General features: G+C 39.5%; 1 protein-coding gene and 1 pseudogene across 1 annotated transcript in view; both read right to left on the bottom strand.

Moving 5' to 3' along the window:
• LOC111162483 (adhesion G protein-coupled receptor E2-like) overlaps window positions 1-20,849 on the bottom strand; it is a 211,067-nt gene that overhangs the window by 131,760 nt on the left and 58,458 nt on the right. The gene's annotated exons all lie outside the window — the stretch shown is intronic.
• LOC111162565 lies at window positions 14,547-18,379 on the bottom strand (annotated as a pseudogene).

Genomic DNA, 20,849 nt, shown 5'->3' with positions numbered 1-20,849 from the left:
AGGGGAGAGGGGTAGGAGTGATGGAGTAGCTGGGAGATGGACATATGTGCTATGGTGAGAAAAAAAATACCCATCACTAAAAAAAAAATGTCAGTCAGAGAAAGACAATTATCATATGGCTTTACTCATATGTGGAATTTAAGAAACAAAACTGAGAATCATAAGGGTGGGTTGGGAAAAATGAAATAAGATGAAATCAGAGAGGGAGACAACCCATAAGAAACTCTTACCTACAGGAAACAAAAAGTGTTGCTAGGGGGGATATGGGTGGGAGAATGGGGTAATTGATGGGCTTTAAGGAGGATACATGATGTAATAAGCATTGGGTCTTATATGCAACAGATGAATCACTGACCTCTACCTCTGAAACTAATTGTACACTATATGTTAACTAATTGAATTTAAATGAAATGATTAAAAAAGATAAAATCATGAATGAAATTGGAGAGTTCACAACCAACATAGAAGAAATACAAATAATCATAAGAGAATATTATGAGGAATTATTTGCCAACAGATTAGGCAATCTGGAAAATTGGATGCATTCCTGGAAACATTAACTACCAAAACTGAAACAGGAAGAAATAGAAAACCTGAACAGATCCATGACCAGGAAAGAAATTGAAGCAGTAATAAAAAATCTCTCAACAAACAAGATTCCAGGGCCGGAAGGGTTTACAGTGGAATTCTAAAATATTTAAAGAGTATCTATTCTTCTGAGGCTGTTTCAAGAAAAAGAAATGGAAGAAAAACTTCCAAACTCATTCTATGAGGGCAGCATTACTGTGATCCCCAAACCAGACAAAAAACCCACCATAAAAGATAATTGTTTGTTTTAGCAAGCTCCATGCACAGCATGAAGCTGAAGGCAGCACTTGAATTCAGGACCCTGAGATCAAGACCTGAGCTGCGATCAAGTGTCAGCAGGTTAACTAACTGAGCCACCCAGGGGGCCCAAGAAATTTGGTTATTGATATGGATATCAATAACAAACAATAACGATAGCACTCCACCAGCTCTAAGTGTTTATACCTATTATCTCATGTAAGTTTTCAAATTACACTTACGTGATTAGTATCATTCCCCCCTTTTTTCTTTTCTTTTCTTTTTTTTAATATTTTATTTATTTATTCGACAGACACAGATCACAACTAGGCAGAGGGGCAGGCAGAGAGAGAGGAAGGGAAGCAGGCTCTCCGCTGAGCAGATAGCCTGATGCGGGGCTCGATCCCAGGACCCTGGGATCATGACCTGAGCCAAAGGCAGAGGCTTTAACCCACTGAGCCACCCAGGCGCCCTTTTTTTCTTTTTTTAATATGTTCAAGTAGCCAACAGAGAGCACATCATTAGTTTTTTTTTTCATTTTTTAAAATTTATTTTCAGCGTAAGAGTATTCATTGTTTTTGCACCACACCCAGTGCTCCATGCAATCCGTGCCCTCTCTAATACCCATCACCTGGTTCCCCCAACCTCCCACCCCCCACCCCTTCAAACCCCTCAGATTGTTTTTCAGAGTCCATAGTCTCTCATGGTTCACCTCCCTTTCCAATTTCCCTCAACTCCCTTCTCCTCTCTAACTCCCCTTTTCCTCCATGCTATTTGTTATGCTCCACAAATAAGTGAAACCATATGACAATTGACTCTCTCTGCTTGACTTATTTCACTCAGCATAATCTCTTCCAGTCCCATCCATGTTGCTACAAAAGTTGGGTATTCATCCTTTCTGATGGAGGCATAATACTCCATAGTGTATATGGACCACATCTTCCTTATCCATTCGTCTGTTGAAAGGCATCTTGGTTCTTTCCACATTAGTTTTTGAAGTAGTCATTCCCATTTTATTACAGAAGAGGAAGCACAGTTTATGGTATCTGGCTGACTCACTCAAGGTCACAGGTGTGCTGAAAAGTCTCACCCCTTCTAAGGTCTGTGGAGGGCTGCTTGATTCCGATGGTCTCCTAGGGATCACCTTATGTTGCCTCCAGCCAAATTATATAAAGAGAAATGTTCTCTCTCTGGGGGCTGCAGCCTTAGAAGTAAGTCCAACCCCACATTGATATTTATTAAGGTTTCCTTAATATTATAATTTCACTTCATTTAATCCTTACTAAGATTAGCACATTTTCATGTTTATATATTTATTCCCATGTATTCTTCCTATAGTTTTGGTTTGCATCCTTAGATCATTCCTCATCTTAGGTATTTTTATTTTAATTGGTTTAAAATAACTTTTTTTTGGGAGAAGTGTCTGTTCATGTGTTCTGCCCATTGTTTGACGTGATTATCTGTTTTTTGGGTCTTGAGTTTGAGGAGTTCTTTGTAGATCTTGGATATAATCCCTTTGTCTGCAGTGTCATTTGGGAATATCTTCTCTCATTCCATGGGTTGCCTCTTTGTTTTGTTGACTGTTTCCTTTGATGTGCAGAAGCTTTTGATCTTGATGAAGTCCCAAAAGTTCATTTTTCACTTTTGTTTCCTTTGCCTTTGGAGACAGGTCTTGAAAGAAGTTGCTGTGGCCATGTTGAAGAAGTTACTGCCTATGTTCTCCTTTAGGATTCTGATAGATTCCTGCCTCATGTTGAGGTCTTTTATCCATTTCGAGTAAGAGAATGGTCAAATTTCATTCTTCTACACATAGCTGTCCAATTTTCCCAGAGCCATTTATTGAAGAGACTGCCTTTTTTCCATTGGATATATTTTCCTGCTTTATCAAAGATTATTTTACATTAGAGTTGCGGGTCCATATCTGGACTCTACTCTGTTCCATTGGTCTATGTGTGTTAATTATCATATTGTTTCACTTACTTGTGGAGCATAAGGAATAACATGGAAGAGATTAGAAGAAGGAAACAAAGATTGAATTGGGGGAAATCAGAGAGAGACAAAGCATGAGAGACTGTGGAGTCTGAGAAACAAACTGAGGGTTTTGGAAAGGAGGGGTCAGGGGCTTAAGTGAGTCTGGTGGTGGGAATTAAGGAGGGCGTGTATTGCGTGGAGCACTGGGTGTGGTGCATAAGCAAGGAATCTTGGAGCACTGAAAAAATAAAGTAAAATTTTAAAAAAGTAAAAGAACTTTTTACATGTCTACACTTCATGCTTTGTAGTAGACTGTGTGTTCCAAATATTTTCCTGGTTTCACACTTGCTTTTAAACTTTCTTTATTGTTGGACCTATGGGTTTTAACAAGATGGAATTTGTCAATTAATGTTCTCATTTCCTTTACTTCCACCTGGCTTATGCTCAGAGGATTAATCTAATTTTTCTTCTTGAAGTCAGCTGATATTTCACTTTTAAAGGATCTGTACTCAAGGAACTACAGAACACTCATGAAAGAAATTGTAGAAGGCACAAAAAGATGGAAGACCATTCCATGCTCTTGGATTGGAAGAATAAACATTGTTAAAATGTCTATACTGCCTAGAGCAATCTATACTTTTAATGCCATTCAGATCAAAATTCCACCGGTATTTTTCAAAGAGCTGGAGCAAATAATCCTAAAATTTGTATGGAATCAGAAAAGACCCCGAATTGTTAAGGAAATGTTGAAAAAAAAAAAAAAACTGGCGGCATCACGTTACCTGATTTCAAGCTTTACTACAAAGCTGTGATCACCAAGACAGCATGGTACTGGCATAAAAACAGACATATAGACCAGTGGAACAGAGTAGAGAGCCCAGATATGGACCCTCAATTTTATGGTCAAATAATCTTTGACAAAACAGGAAAAAATATACAGTGGGAAAAAGACAGTCTCTTCAATAAATGGTGCTGGGAAAACTGGACAGCTATATGTAGAAGAATGAAACTCAACCATTCTCTTACACCATACACAAAGATAAACTCAAAATGGATAAAAGACCTCAATGTGAGACAGGAATCCATCAGAATCCTAGAGGAGAACATAGGCAGTAATCTCTTCGATATCAGCCACAGCAACTTCTTTCAAGATATGTCTCCAAAGGCAAAGGAAACAAAAGCGAAGATGAACTTCTGGGACTTCATCAAAATCAAAAGCTTCTGCACAGCAAAGGAAACAGTCAACAAAACAAAGAGGCAACCCATGGAATGGGAGAAGATATTTGCAAATGACAGTACAGACAAAAGGTTGATATCCAGGATCCATAAAGAACTCCTCAAACTCAACACACACAAAACAGAGAATCATATCAAAAAATGGGCAGAAGATATGAACAGACACTTCTCCAATGAAGACATACAAATGGCTATCAGACACATGAAAAAATGTTCATCATCACTAGCCATCAGGGAGATTCAAATTAAAACCACATTGAGATACCACCTTACCCCAGTTAGAATGGCCAAAATTAGCAAGACAGGAAACAACGTGTGTTGGAGATGATGTGGAGAAAGGGGAACCCTCTTACACTGTTGGTGGGAAAGCAAGTTGGTGCAGCCACTTTGGAGAACAGTGTGGAGATTCCTCAAGAAATTAAAAATAGAACTTTTCTATGACCCTGCCATTGCCCTACTGGGTATTTACCCCAAAGATACAGATGGAGTGAAAAAAAGGGCCACCTGTACCCCAATGTTTATAGCAGCAATGGCCACGGTTGCCAAACTGTGGGAAGAACCAAGATGCCCTTCAACGGACAAATGGATAAGGAAGATGTGATCCATATACATTATGGAGTATTATGCCTCCATCAGAAAGGATGAATACCCATTGGTAGCAATATGGATGGGACTGGAAGAGATTATGCTGAGTGAAATAAGTCAAGCAGAGAGAGTCAATTATCATATGGTTTCACTTATTTGTGGAACATAACAAATAACATGGAGGACATGGGGAGTTAGGAGAAGGCAGTTGGGGGAAAATGGAAGGGGAGGTGAGCAATGAGAGACTATGGAATCTGAAAAACAATGTGAAGGGTTTGAAGAGGTGGGGGGTGTGAGGTTGGGGGAACCAGGTGGTGGGTATTAGAGAGCACATGGATTGCATGGAGCACTGGGTGTGGGACAAAAACAATTTATACTGTTATGTTGAAAATAAATTAAAAAAGTGATTAAAAAAAAAACGTAAATTCCTGGCTCTGGGGCTCTGATCCCTGCAATCATGGGCACTTCTTCAGGCCTAAAAAATTTTTCTTTTACATCACTGGAACTCCAATGATTCTTTTCAAAACCCTCTTTATGTCTCTGTTCTTCAGACTGTAGATGAAGGGGATCAGCATGGGTGTGGTCACCATGTACATCACTGAGGCCACTGCACTTGCTTGGTAGCTCCGGGTAGCAGCAGAGCTAAGGTACACTCCTAGGCTGGTACAATAAAATAAGAAGACAACTGATAGGTAAGACACACGTTAGAAAATGCTTTATAGTTGTCTTGAGCTGATGAGATCCCAAGTATGGAGGAAACTATCTTACAATACGAGTAAAGGATCCCAGTGAAAGGACCATCAGCCAGCAGTGTAATTGCAATATACATCACCATGTCATTAAGAAAGGTGTCCGAACAGGCAAGTCGGACCACCTGATTGATTTCACAGAAAAAGTGGGACATTTCCACCAATATACAGAAGGACAGCCATGATACCATTATGCTTTGTAATAAGGAATTCAGAGCACTCATGATCCAGAATACTAGAACCAGCAGTGCACAGACCTGGGGATTCATGATGACTATATAGTGCAGGGGGTGACAGATGGCCACAAATCAGTCATAGGCCATCAAAGCCAGCAGAAATGGATCCAATCCTGCAAAGAGTAAGAATAAGTATACTTGAGTGATGCAGCCTGCATAACTCTGCTCTGAGTCTGGATGTTCCACAGCATCTGGGGGATGGTGGTGGAGGTGAAGCAGATGTCTACAAAGGACAGGTTGGCCAGGAAGAAGTACATGGGAGTGTGGAGGTGGGAGTCAAAGCTATGGCCAGGATGATGAGTAGGTTTCTAAACACAGTGATCAGGCACATGGAGAAGAAAAGCCCAAATATGAGGGGCTGCAGTTCTGATTTCTCTGGAAATCCCAAAAGAAGAAACTGAAATTCTGGTATCATTTCCTGGTTTTATGTGGTAGAGGTGACTCCCAGGAAACAAAAACTAACATGACTAATTTTTTCAATAATGAACATTAAAAATATCATTGAAATTACACAGTTTGTATTTTACATTCAAAAGTGAATATACACAGGTTTTGTACAGAAATTGTCCCTTGTTGGGACACCCCCACCCATGCCAGCTCTGATTAGGAATGGACATCCCACACATGCTCTTTTCCCCAAGTACTCATGTGTCCTATACTTTCCAATACAAATTCTGTCACATGTTTGAGGAATAAACTTGAGTACTCTCTCACGTCCAGGTAAAGAGTATAGGTGTCCCCCAAAATTAAAAAGTCTGCACAGTTTAAGGATGGAGAAGGTAAGCAAATAGAAGATCAGATAGAATATCAGAAGGTGATAGGTGCTATGAAGAAAATGTTGGTATGAAGGAAAGTGCATGGAAGTGTTGTTTTCTTACTGGTTTCTCGGGTAGACAAGCACACGTTTCCACAGAGGTTCCAAAGGAGAAATAGCAGGAGAAACAAGATTATCCAGGGAAGTATGTGCCAAACAATGGAACAGTGTGAAGGCTTTGAGAAAAGATTGGTGTTTTTTAAATTAATTTTTAAAACTTGAGTGTGGTTGACACAGTATGTTATATGACTTTCGAGTGCACAACACAGTGATACAACAAGTTTAAATGTTGCACTGTGTTCACCACATGTGGAGCTTCCATCTGTCACCACACAACACTATGTTGATATCACTGACTATATTCCCTAGGCTGTGCCTTTTATTCCTGTGATTCATTCACTCTTTAACTGGAGGCCACTCCTCTTCACCATTCTGCTTTTCATTTGTTCATTTATTATTTTAAGAAAATCAGGGGCGCCTGGGTGGCTCAGTGGGTAAAAGCCTCTGCCTTCGGCTCAGATGATGATCCCAGGGTCCTGGGATCGAACCCCGCATTGGGCTTTCTGCTTGGCAGGGAGCCTGCTTCCACCTTCTCTCTCTCTGCCTGCCTCTCCACCTACTTGTGATCTCTGCCTCTCAAATAAATAAATAAAATCTAAAAAAAAAAAAAAGAAAATCAAAGCTTGAGCTATGAGGAGGCAAGATGGCAGAAGAGTAGGGGACCTCTTTTCATCTCGCCCATTGAATTTACCTAGATGACTATCAAATCATTCTGAACATCCATGACTTCAACCTGGGATGTAAGTAAAGAATACTGAACTCTACAAATAGAAAAGTGACTACTTTTTGAAAGGTAGGAGGTGCGGAGAAGTGAATCTGAGGGGAGATATCAGAAGATAAATGGTGGGAGGAAGGAGTCTCCTGTTCCAGCTTCCAGAAAATGACATAGCCCCAGGGGCCTAGATTAGAACTCTTATAAATCTGCTCCAGTGAGAGACATCCCTGTCTGAAAGGTGCTCAGGTAGAAATGGGCAGAATTCTAGGTGGGACAGCATGGTCTCAGGATTCCTGGAGTCACAGAATTAGCCAGGGTGTCTGAGCCATTAGAGTTCCCAAGCATTGGAGCAGGGAAACTGGTTATAGTCAGCGAATGCATGAGGGGGTTCTTGGCTGGGTTTGTCATAAACTGTGACCTGGGGACTACTGGGAGACTGCTCTCCACCTCAGGACCCTACAGAGGACTGGAACATGTGGACCCTCTACCATCCCCAGGGCGGGCTGGGATGGTGATGAACATGGAAGCAAAAATTCTCACCAAGATTCTAGCCAATAGGGTCCAACAGTACACTAAAAGGATTATTCACCAAGACCAATTGGGATTTATTCCTGGACTGCAAGGGTGGTTCAACTTCTGCAAATTATTTAATGCGATACTACATAAAGAAGAGAACAGAACAGAACAGAGAAGAGAAGAAAAGAAAAGAGAAAGGAAAAGAAAAGAAAGGGCAAGAAAAGTAAAGGAAGGACAGGAATCATATGATCCCCTCAACTGATGCAGAAAAAAACATTTGGCAAAATACAACGTCCTTTCTTGATTAAAACTCTCCAAAGCTAAGATAGAGGTAACATACCTCAATATCATAAAAGCTCATAGGGAATATAATTCTCAATGGCCAATAACACAGCGGTTTTCCCCTAAAGTCAGGAAGACGATAGGGATGCCCATTCTCAACACTTAAGTTCAAAACATTACTAGAAGTTTGAGCCTCAGCAATCAAAGATATAAAAGGCATCTGAATTGGCAAATAAATAAAACTCTCACTCTTTGAAGATTACATGATACTTTATGTGGAAAACCAAAAAGACTCCACCCCAAAATTGTGAGAACTCACACAGCAACTCAGCAACATGGCAGGATACAAAATCAATTCACAGAAATCAGTTGCATTTCAATTCTCACCATCTTCCCACTCATGCCACCTCACCCATATCGATTTCACAAACATTGAACATGAGTTGTAGATTCATCTGAAGCCCCAGTCTCCAGGCTTAGAGACTCAATATACCTGCAGCCCTCTGCTGGGAGTCACCCACTGATCTATCTGGGATCATTCACCTCCTCTCTAATTTCACAACCCCATTGCCCCTTTCAGACTCCAATGGATCATCTCCCTCATTAATCTGTTTTTGTTTTGCTGTTTTATTTAACATTCCCACAGAAAAAGGACACTTTCTCTTGAAATAAGTTAGATGTAGGAGTTATCAGTGTGTAATTTTTATTTAACTCTATGTATGTTTCCCTGCTAGAATGTGAGTGCATGGTGCATGTTATACATAACTCCAGACATCATTTGGTTAGGGCCAGTAAGAATAAATACATATTCTGCATAGGAATGAAAGAATCTGTGCCCATGAGAGATTCTGTTGCCAGTTTACAGAAGCAGGGAGTTAGCCTAGAAATGGAGGATGTGGGAAAGGAATTTTCCATATTCTGAGCTTGGGACCATTTGTGGGCCAGGCTGTGGTTTGTAAGAATAAAATAGAACAGAATAAATAGGCATAATAAAAAAATATTAGAGTGCACCATATCTAGGGTGTATAGCAAATAATGTTTGTGCCAAATTAAACAGATATTTCTTTAACATATTAAATTATTTGACTATAAGTGAATGAGTTGACCCACCAACAAACACAATGATCTCTTGGTTCTGGGCTAGGCTGGGTAGGGTTTGAGGCGAGCACTGGTAAAAGCTTTCAGCTTCCATTCTCTCTGAACCTTTCCTGAAATACCTGCTGAGCTCTGAGACTTACCTGGATGGGGTCTCTGAGAGGAAAGTCTCCATGTGGAGGTCCAAACTCCTCCCTGAATGTTTCATGGTGGAGACCTAATTTCTGTCCCCAGACAGGACGGCAGGAAGTAGTAAAGCATGGGTCCTGCAGACAGACTTAGGTATCCAAAAGCAAAAACTATGTCTCCTCCAGCTCAAGTTTGAACAAGCTCAGGGGTAGAGGATATATTTACAGTTCCCAATGTTTGCTGTAACTGTTCCCTATCCTTAATCATTAGACACATTTCCCATTATTACTCCAACGCCCTGAGTACATCATCCCATGGCAATTTATCTGTACTGGATGAAATTCTTTCCTGTGGATTTTCTGTTCCCAAGAGACCAGGTAGCATTCAGGCACATGCAATGTTTATTACTACTCCCTGAAATTCCCTGGCTTCCAGAACTCTAACATTGAAACTTTCCACAGACCTGAGTGAAAATTTTTTTTCCCTCAAATCTAAGACTGAGAAACCTGCCTTGACTATATCCTTTGGGTCTCCAAACCATTGACATGTGGTGGGAGCACAACTCCTTACAGCTCCAAAAATTTGTCCTTCCTTCTTCAACAAGCAAGAGTGTGTTCCTTTGCTATAAAACCGTAGGTAAAACAAATCCTTGGATTCATAATTCTTTTTACAAATCAATTAGGAACTTTGTATGTTTAATACAAGTTAAAAGTTGACAGTCTTTCACTTTTAAAATATTTGATATAAGAAATCTACTTAGACTACTTAAGGCACTAAGGGATGAGCTTAGAGTCTTATTGGATTTCTTTTATTTTGTGCAAAAACCATTCTATGAGGACCATAAAATGATGAGCCTCTTTCCACATCTATAGAAATGTGATTTGGAATGGTTGAGTGTCTGACTCAGAATTATGAACTGGGTCATTATGAACTAATGTACTTTGATTGGAATGCAACAAGATAGTTCAGGGGTTCTCAACCAGGGATGATTTTGCCTCCAGAGGACACTTGGAATTGTCTGGAGAAAATTTTGGTTGTCATAGTGTGGGAAGTGCTACTACTAATTTGGCATGTCTAGGGTGGCCCAGAGAGTTTGCATTTGTAACTAGCTCCCAGTAATTGATGTGCCTTATCTTGGTGTGTGGACACATTTGGTTTTCAAGGCTGCAGTCCAGTATCAGAATTAGTTGTGTTCTTCTTCTCCCAGAATCCCCTACCCACTTCAGGTCTGACCTTAGGTGGTCAGGAAAGTTGACAGATATCTCTTTTCCCTCATGACAGGAAATGAACCTCTAAAGTCTTTGTTTCCTGCCCATAGAAGAGAGAAATTTCATCTAAAGATTTTGTCTGAGAACTTAGTAATATTTTAGAGTTCACAGGAAATTCTGTGAAACAGAGCAGGTACTCTATCCATGAGGACTATTATGACCATCTAAGTACCACGTTTCCTAAGCTCATGATGACACCAGAAAAGGTCTCTTGGGACAGGAAGTGAATCCAGGATTACTCTGCCTCTGGGACAGTTTTCTGTGTGGGTTGAGAATGAAGTGGGTGTCACTGACAGTATCCTGCACAGCTGGGAAAGCCAAGGACTCACTCACACACTCACATTCATCCATAGGAGAAATTCCTGGCCAAGAAGATCTCCTGTTGCACTGAGTGTGTTGCCTTGAGTTAGAGGGTATGTGGGTAAAGTGTAATTGTTCCTCTCAGTCTCCTCAACATGTTCAATATTGGTTGTTTTTTTTTGCCATGTTGGGATTGAGTTTCTTCATCAGACCCCTGGACTTCCATGAAGGACTCTAAACCATGAGTTACTGTCAAAAGTGGTACTTTTTGAGAAAAAAGGTTAGAAAACACCTATTCACCATTTTGAGGATCTATTTCTTTTTCCAATTTGGAAAATGCATATTTACCTAGAAACTCCACTAACAGATTTCAGCTCACATATATTTGGGCAAATTTGTGTTCAAACACAGATAGTATATTGTGTCCAAACATGGTATGATAGGGAGAATAATGGCCCTCCCAAACTGTCCACATCCCAATCCTTAGAACATGTGAAAATAGGTTACCATAAGGTTACCATAAGAAAAAGGAAGTAAAGTTATAGAAGGAATTTGGTTTTGTTAATCACCTAACATTAAAATAGAGATTAGCTGAAGTTATCTGCATGAAGCCAGTGGAATTATATGGGTCCATGAATGGGAAAAGGTGGCAACATCAATAAGAGTCTGAGAGATGAGACATGAGAACAACTTAGCCTGCCAATGCAGGCATTGAAAATGAGGGTGGGGCTATGGGAAAAAGGATGCAGGCTTCCTCTAGAAGTTGAAGGCAAGAAGGTGGGTTTCCCCCTAGAGACTCTAGAAAGATATGCAGCCATGCAGACAACTTGACTTTTATCCCAGGAAGACCCATTTTGGACTTCTGATTTCCAAGACTGTAAGGTATTTTCTTTGTGCTCTTTTTAAGCCACCAAGTCTGTGGTCACTGGTTATCATAACAACAGTAAACCAAGGCACCTGATCACCCCTATATTGATGTTTTCATCTGAATATATTGACAACCTTATCAAATCACTGTCCTGTCACTAGGAAAAGCAGAGAATCCATATTAGAAAGTAACCTTGCCTCTGTTTAAGAAACAAAACAGACGAACATAGGGGAAGGGAAGGAAAATAAAATAAGGAGAAAATTGAGAGGGAGACAATCCATAAGAGATGCTGAACTCTAGGAAACAAACTGAGGGCTGCTGCAAGGGAGATGAGTGGAGGAATGGTATAATTGGGTGATGAGCATTAAGGAGGTCACTTGATCTAATGAGCACTGGGTGTTATATGCCACTGATGAATCCCTAAATTCTACTTCTGAAACTAATAAAAAATTGTGAAATTGGCTTAAGCTTAAATTGGTGTCATGACAAGAGAATGAGACAAGACAAATCTTATAAAATAAAAAGTTGTTATATTATAAAAGTGGTATTGAAAGCAGTAAGTAAACATGCTTGGGTAGCTCAGTCAGTTAAGTTTCCAATTCTTGATTTCAGCTCAACTCACATGTTCTCAAGGTTGTGAAATTGAGCCCTTGGTAGGTTTCCCTGCTGGATGTGGGTCCTTCTTAGAATCTGTCTCACCCTACCACCCCTCTCCACCTCCCTCTCTCTTCTCTCTCTCTTTCTGCCTCTCTGAAGAAGAAGAAGAAGAAGAAGAAGAAGAAGAAGAACAACAACAACAACAACAACAACAACAACAACAACAACAACAAATGAATAAAAACCAATGGTCGAATTTCATTCTTCTACATATAGCTGTCCAGTTGAAAGCAAGTTTTTGAAATAAATGGTGCTTGGACATTTTTTATTAGTTGAAACCAAAATAACATTAATTTTCTCTCTTTAGTGACAATCACTTGTTGGCATAAAGTAAGTGAACTTGTAGAAAAGTAAACTGACTAAAATAAGCTTGCAGAAAAAAATATAAAATTTGTTGCTGATATCTGGAAGACAGATTAGATTAATACTCTGAGCATAAACCAAAGGGAAATAAAAGAATTGAGAATAAAAATGAATGGATTCTACCACATGAAAACTATATGTCCAAAAATAAAGAAAATTTAACAACAAGTGTAAAACTAGGGAAAATATTTAAACACTTTGCCTATCACAAAGCATAAAGTGTAGAGATGTAAAAAAGTTCTTTTAAACCAATTAGAATAAAAATACCTATGATGCAAAATGATCTAAGGATGCAAACAAAAAATGTGGAAAATACATGTGAATAAGTATATAAATATGAAAATGTGCTAAACTTTATAACAATCAAATGAAGTGAAATTGTAATATTAAGGAAACCTTAATATATCTCAGTGTCATGTTGGTTTTATTTCTAAGGCTGCAGCCGCCAGGAACAAAACACTTCTTAGCTGGGGAGCTGAACTTCTAGAAGTAGACATTTATGTGTTAGAGCTTAAACTGTTATTATAATAACATTTGGCGGAGGCAACATAAGGAGATGCCTGAGAGAGCATCTCAATCAGGCAACCTTCCACACATCTCAGGAGAGGGGAGGCTTTTCACCACAGCCTTGACCTTGAGTGAGTCAGCTGGATGTCATAAACTCTGCCTCCTCCTCCATAATAAATGAGGAATGATATTAATTCCGTAAGTATTTTGGAAAACTTACATAAGATAATGTGTACAAACACTTAAACGGCATCAGAAGAGTGCCACTGTTATTTTTTGTTAACAAGATCCATGTAAATAACCAAATTTTCTTTGGGCACCTAGGCGGCTAGGTCAGTTAAGCAGAGGACTCTTGATTTCAGCTCAGGTCTTGATCTCAGGGTTGAGAGTTCAATCCACAGTGGGCATGGAGGCTACTAAAAACAAACAAACAAACAAACAAATAAACAAACAAACAAAAAAAAACCAAAAACCCCCCCACCAAATATCTTTTCTAGCTCAAAAATTTTCAGTTCATCAGTACATTTTTTTTCTTGTGCTGACTGTATTCAACTACCCACCCATCTATTTTTCACTCAACAAATACTCACTGAGCGTAAATTCATTTTGAGAACTATACTAGGCCCTGAAGTTTCAAAGGTAGGTAAGAGACAGTTCTGAAACTCAAGGATTATATTTTGTGGACTAGTAGAGTAATTCAGTAAAGTTGATGTGACTGGATGGAAAGTGCATCAGGTCAGGAAAAAAAAGGGTTTGGGCGCAAATCTTTGAGTTTATTTTATTCACATGATGCAAGAAAACATTTCTGTGGGGCGCCTGGGTGGCTCAGTGGGTTAAGGCCTCTGCCTTCAGCTTGGGTCATGATCCCAGGGTCCTGGGATCGAGCCCCGCATTGGGATCTCTGCTCAGCAGGGAGCCTGCTTCCTACCCCCCACCTCTCTGCTTCTCTGCCTACTTGTGATCTCTGTCTGTCAAATAAATAAAATCTTAAAAAAAAGAAAACATTTCTGTAAATGACTTTTCAGGACATTTCCAAAGTTGGCACACATCCTATCACTATGAGGATCAATACATCAGATTTCACTTACTTTTTTAAGAAATCCAAACATTTACCAAAGATAACTAAGAAAATACCAGGTTGTATTCATACCAAGTGAAAATGACTGGTTATAAAATGAAAGGGGGAACCCAGGTGATAACCTGAAGAAAAATAGAGAAGACAAGGAAACCCCAAGGAAAGAACTGCTTTAAAATGTGTACACATGGGGTAGAAAATAAAAATATTGTTTGAAAGAAGCCAGGATCTCTGGGCCTCCATATTGTGTGATGAGCTACTCATGAGAGTCCTGTAATGATCCCAACACTGAGAGTCACCACCCGGCTGAGGAGCTGCAATGAAAGGGAATGACAATGGTGTACATCACCGACGCTACCAGACTCATCCTAGTGAATGAAGTTGCTGCAGAACTGAAGCCAACCCCAAAGCCAGTGCCATAGAACAAGGAGACCACTGAGAGGTGAGACCCACATATGGAAAAGGCTTTGTACTTCTCCACAGCTGAGGAAATGCTGAGTATGGAGGAAACAACTTGATATTAAGACAACAGTATTTCATGGAAAGGAATCGTGGCCTGAAGGCCAGTTGCAGTATACACCACTTCATGAAGGTGTCAGAACAGGTGAGTTTCAGGACTTGAGGAAGATCACAAAAAAAAGATGTGGAATTTCCATGTTTGTGTTGAATAACAATCTCAAAAGGGTCAAGGTCTCAAGCATAGAGCCCCTGACACTGATGCAGTAGGACTCCAAGGCCAGCAGCCAACAGAACTGGGGGTTCATGTGACTGAGTAGTGCAGGGAGTGACAGATGGCCACAAAGCGGTCATAGGTCATCATGGTAAGGACCAAATTGTCCAGGATACCAAACACAATGAAAAAAAAATCTGGCTGAAGTATCCTTCATATTTACTGGCTTATACATTAATAGTGGGGGATCTTAACATGCCACTCTCAGTAATAGATCATCCAAGCAGAAAATCAGTAAAGAAACAGGAGCATTGAATGACATATTGGACCAGATGGACCTCATAGATATATACAGAACATTCCACCCTAAAACAACAGAATACTCATTCTTCTCCTGTGCACATGGAACCTTCTCCAGAATAGACCATATACTGGGTCACAAATCAGGGCTCAACCAATACCAAAAGATTGAGATTATTCCCTGCATATTGTCAGATCACAATGCTTTGAAACTGGAGCTCAATCACAAGGAAAAGTTCGGAAGGAATTCAAACACCTGGAGCTAAAGACCACCTTGCTTAAGAATGCTGGGGTCAACCAGAAAATCAAAGAACTTGAACAATTCATGGAAATCAATGAGAATGAAGACACTTCAGTCCCAAACCTATGGGATACGGTAAAGGCGGTCCTAAGGGGGAAATACATAGCCATCCAAACCTCCTTCAAATAAACTGAAAAATTCAGAATACACTAGCTGTCTTTATACCTTAAAGAACTGGAGAATCAAAAACAAATTAAGCCAACTCCACACACAAGAAGGGAAAATAATCAAGATTAGAGCAGAGATCAATGAGATAGAAACTAGAGATACAGTAGAATGCATCAATGAAACTAGAAGATGGTTTTTTGAAAAAATCAATAAGATCAATAAAGCACTGGCCACACTAATCCAAAAGAAAAGAGAGAAAGCCCAAATTCATAAAATTATGAATGAAAAGGGAGAGACCACAACTAACACCAAGGAAATAGAAACAATCATCAGAAATTATTATGAACAGTTATATGCCAATAAGTTAAGCAACCTAGATGAAATGTATGCATTCCTGGAAAACTATAAACTACCAAAACTGAACCAGGAAGAAATTGACAACCTGAACAGACTGATATCTAGTAACAAGATTGAAGCAGTGATCAAAACCCTCCCAAAAAACAAGAGCCCAGGACCTGACGGATTCCTTGGGGAATATTACCAAACTTTCAAAGAAGAAATAACACCTATTATCCTGAAGCTGTTTCAAAAAATTGAAGCAGAAGGAAAACTTCCAGACTCTTTCTATGAAGCCAGCATTACCTTGATCCCCAAACCAGGCAAAGACCCAACCAAAAAGGAGAATTTCAAACCAATATCCCTGATGAATATGGATGCTAAGATTCTCAACAAGATCCTAGCAAATCGGATCCAACAGCACGTTAAAAAGATTATCCACCATGACCAGGTGGGATTCATCCCTGGGTTACAAGGATGGTTCAACATTTGCAAATCAATCAATGTGATAGAACAAATCAATAAGAGAAGAGAGAAGAACCCCATGGTCCTCTCAATTGATGCAGAAAAAGCATTTGACAAAATCCAGCATCCGTTCCAGATTAAAACACTTCAAAGTCTAGGGATAGAGGGACCATTCCTGAACTTCATCAAATCTATCTATGAAACACCCACAGCAAATATCATCCTCAATGGGAAAAAGCTCACAGTCTTCCCGTTGAAATCAGGTACACGACAAGGATGCCCACTCTCACCACACTTGTTCAACATTGTATTAGAAGTCCTAGCAACAGCAATCAGACAACAAAGAGAAATAAAATGTATCCAAATTGGCAATGAAGAAGTCAAACTCTCTCTCTTCGCAGATGACTTGATTCTTTATATGGAAAACCCAAAAGACTCCACCCCCAAACTATTGGAACTCATACATCAATTCAGTAACGTGGCAGGATACAAAGTCAATGTACAGAAATCAGTGGCTTTCTTATACACTAACAAGGAAAATACAGAAAGGGAAATTAGAGAATTGATTACATTTACTATAGCACCAAGAACCATAAGGTACCTGGAAATAAACCTAACTAAAGAGGTAAAGGATCTGTACTTGAGGAACTACAGAACACTCATGAAAGAAATCAAAGAAGACATAAAAAGACGGAAGACCATTGCATGATAATGGATTGGAAGAATAAACATTATTAAAATGTCAATACTGCTTAGAGCAATCTATACTTTCTTATATATATATATATATATATATATATATATATATACATATATATATATTTAGAACTTATTTATTTATTTTCAGCATAACAGTATTCATTGTTTTTGCACCACACCCAGTGCTCCATGCGCAATCTATACTTTCAATGCCATTCTGATCGAAATTCCATGGCATTTTTCAAAGAGCTGGAGCAAACAATCCTAAAATTTGTATGGAATCAGGAGAAACCCCAAATTGCTAAGGAAATGTTGAAAAAGAAAAACAAAACTGGGGGCATCATGTTGTCCTATTTCAAGCTTTGCCATGAGTCTGAATGTTCAGCAGAATCTTGGGGATGGTGATAGAGGTGAAACACATGTCAGTAACGTACAGGTTGGAGAGGAAGAATTACATGGGCGTGTGAAGATGGGAGTCTGAGCAGATGGCCACGATGATGAGCAGGTTCCCAGTGAAGGTGACTATGTATATGGACAGGAACAGCCCAAAGAGCATGAACTGAGCCTCCAACTTCATTGAAAATCCCAGGAGGAGAAATTCTGAAGCACATGTTTGATTTTCTGATTCCATGTGGATGAGATACTAGAAGGAAAGAAAAAAAATCAGCATTCAATGATCACCACATTGATAGCAGAGAAATGTGACTGCCTTTCATTTCCAGTGAATGGATTAATAAAACTACCCTGTTTTGCCATGGTTGGTGAATTTGAAATGATTCGGTCCTTCCCTTGCTACCACTGCCATATGGAAATGTAGTCCTAGGTCCAAAGCACTCATGACCCTAATAGCCCAGTTACTAAGAGTGCAGTCCATGGACCAGCAGGATCAGCATTGTCCAGAGATTCTTTGCAGTCTAAGGTCACATTCAGACTTGCTGAATCAGAATCCACATTGTGTCAAGATCAAGGGGGATTCCCCTGCTTATTCATGACTGAGTAGCATTGTTCTAGAACATCTCTGGCTTTCAGTCCTTCAACTTTTATCTCCTCATATTTTCCCTTACTACTTTCCTCAAACCTCCTTACTTCATATATGGACAAGTAAAGGAGGACAATAATGAGTTCTTTTCAATGCCATCTGTGTGGAGTCAATAATTTTCAACCAACAGTCTAACTATTCCAAACACTGTGTATGACTTACATTCAGTTTTTCAGTGCAAATATCTTTAACTTTCACAGTGATTTGCATTGCTTATGTGGCCAGATTATATTATTTTGCATAGTCATTTTGTGGCACTCTTTTCTATGTCATTGTCAAAGCTCACGTTATGCCTTCTTTCATCTTTCTGTAGAATTTCTTTAAATATAATTTTTAAAAGTCTTATAAGTACCACATCTTAGGCTGATACTATATTTCAGCATTTTTTTTGTTCGTTTTCAAGGTAAGGATTCAGAGATTGAGGGGTCCCTGGGTGACTCAGTTGTTAAGCATTTGCCTTTGGCTCAGGTCATGATCCCAGGGTCCTGGGATCCAGCCCTGCATCGGGCTCTGTATTCTGCAGAAGACCGGCTTCTCCCTCTCCCACTCCCACTGCTTGTGTTCCCTCTATCTCTGTGTCTCTCTGTCAAATAAATAAATTAAATAGTAAAAAGAAAAATAAAAGGATTCAGAGATTGGTACACATGTATAATCACACACCTACACTTCAAAAAGACCTGTCTGGGTACCTGGGTGACCCAAGTCAGTTAATTGTCTAAGTCTTGGTTTTGGCTCAGGTGGTGATTTAAGGGTCATGAGATAGAACCCAGTGTCTAGCTGGGCTATCAGTGTGGATATTAAGACTATCTCTTCTCTACCTCTGCCTCTACCCACATGCTCTCACTTAAGTAAATCAATAAATCTTTAAAAAAACTTTAAAAAGAAAAAGTGCCCACAAAATAGTTAAATAATTAATGTCAGAAAATATTGATGGAGTAGGGAACTCCAACTCACAAAAGCATTGAAAATACTGGGACAACTGTCAGTATCAATATTATCAGGAATCTAAAATATAGTTGATGGTTTTAAATGAGGAAGTGAACCTTTAGTTCCTCATTAAGTTCCCTTACTACATGTGTGAATCCACAAACAGAGGAATTCTTTTATAGAGGGAGCAACCTTCTTCAGCTTTGGCCTCTCCTTTGAAGAATGCCCAAAGAAACAATCCTAGAGTCCCTGAGATGGGGTTTCTCCACACCCAGAAGGAATGAAATACACATTGGTTTGATGCCCAATAAAATCCTGGTACCTTGGTTCAGAGCTATGCTGATGCCCCCTGAATGCACCCAACCTCACCTAAAACAATCCCAAGAACATTTCCATGTCTCTTATGTTGATCCAGTAAGGGAGAACCCCAAAACAGAAATTGTTTCAGGTTGAGAGACAAAGAAAAATGACACCCATCCAGAATCTGATAATGTTTTCAGGTTATAAACTACAGGGTGCTGAGATCTGTCTTGTCAAATTCAGATAGGATCAGTATATAAAAATTACAACAGTTCCAGGCTATATTAATTTGAATATCAAAGTAGAATCAGAAGGTGACTTGTTATTTGGAGCCACCAAAATTAATATTCATGCAGCTAACCAAGATGGCACCACTAGTTGTTACAACTCAGGAATCTGAATACTCTTCTAGCTCAGATGCAATAGGTACCTTTATTTTATTATTTTTTCTTCATTTTATTTTATTTTATTATTTAATTTAATTTAATTTAATTTCTTTTCAGTGTAACAGAATTCATTGTTTATGCACCACACCCACTGCTCCATGCAATACATGCCCTCCATAATACCCACCAGCAGGGTCCCCCAACCTTCCATCCCAGACCCCGCCAAAACCCTCAGATTGTTTTTCAGAATCCACAGTGTCTCATGGTTCATATCCCCCTCCAATTTCCCTCAACTCCCTTCTCCTCTCCATCTCGCCATGTCCTCCGTGTTATTTGTTATGCTCCACAAATAAGTAAAACCATGTCATAACTGACTCTCTCTGCTTGACTTATTTCACTCAGCATAATCTCTTCCGGTCCCATCCATGTTGATACAAAAGTTGGGTATTCATCCTTTCTGATGGAGGCATAATACTCCATAGTGTATATGGACCACATCTTCCTTATCCATTCGTCCACTGAAGGGCATCTTGGTTCTTTCCACAGTTTGGTAACTGTGGCCATTGCTGCTATGAACATTGGAGTACAGATGGCCCTTCTTTTCACTCCATCTGTATCTTTGGGGTAAATACCCAGTAGTGCAATTGCAGGGTCATAAGGAAGCTCTATTTTTAATTCTTAAGGAATCTCCACACCAGGACAAAAATACACAGAAACACTGGTGGAAGAAAAAGATGGGAGAGTGGTTATAAATTCTCAGTGTGGGTGAGGAAGGTTATTTTGATTCTTCCTGGATGTATCTTGATATCTTTGTTAAAGGACTCAACTTTCCTAAGATAAAGGAAGATTAAAAATTGGTTTACCGAGAGGAGACAAGATGGTGGAGAAGTAGCAGGCTGAGACTACTTCAGGTAGCGGGAGATCAGCTAGATAGCTTATCTAAAGATTGCAAACACCTACAAATCCAACGGGAGATCGAAGAGAAGAAGAACAGCAACTCTAGAAACAGAAAATCAACCACTTTCTGAAAGGTAGGACGGGCGGAGAAGTGAATCCAAAGCGACGGG

Source organism: Enhydra lutris, unplaced genomic scaffold (genome assembly GCF_002288905.1).
Source record: "Enhydra lutris kenyoni isolate GAN:26980312 unplaced genomic scaffold, ASM228890v2 scaffoldscaffold92, whole genome shotgun sequence".
NCBI classification, from domain to species: domain Eukaryota; kingdom Metazoa; phylum Chordata; class Mammalia; order Carnivora; family Mustelidae; genus Enhydra; species Enhydra lutris.
Note: the sequence above shows the minus strand (reverse complement) of the source record. Positions and strands in the feature narration are given on the sequence as shown.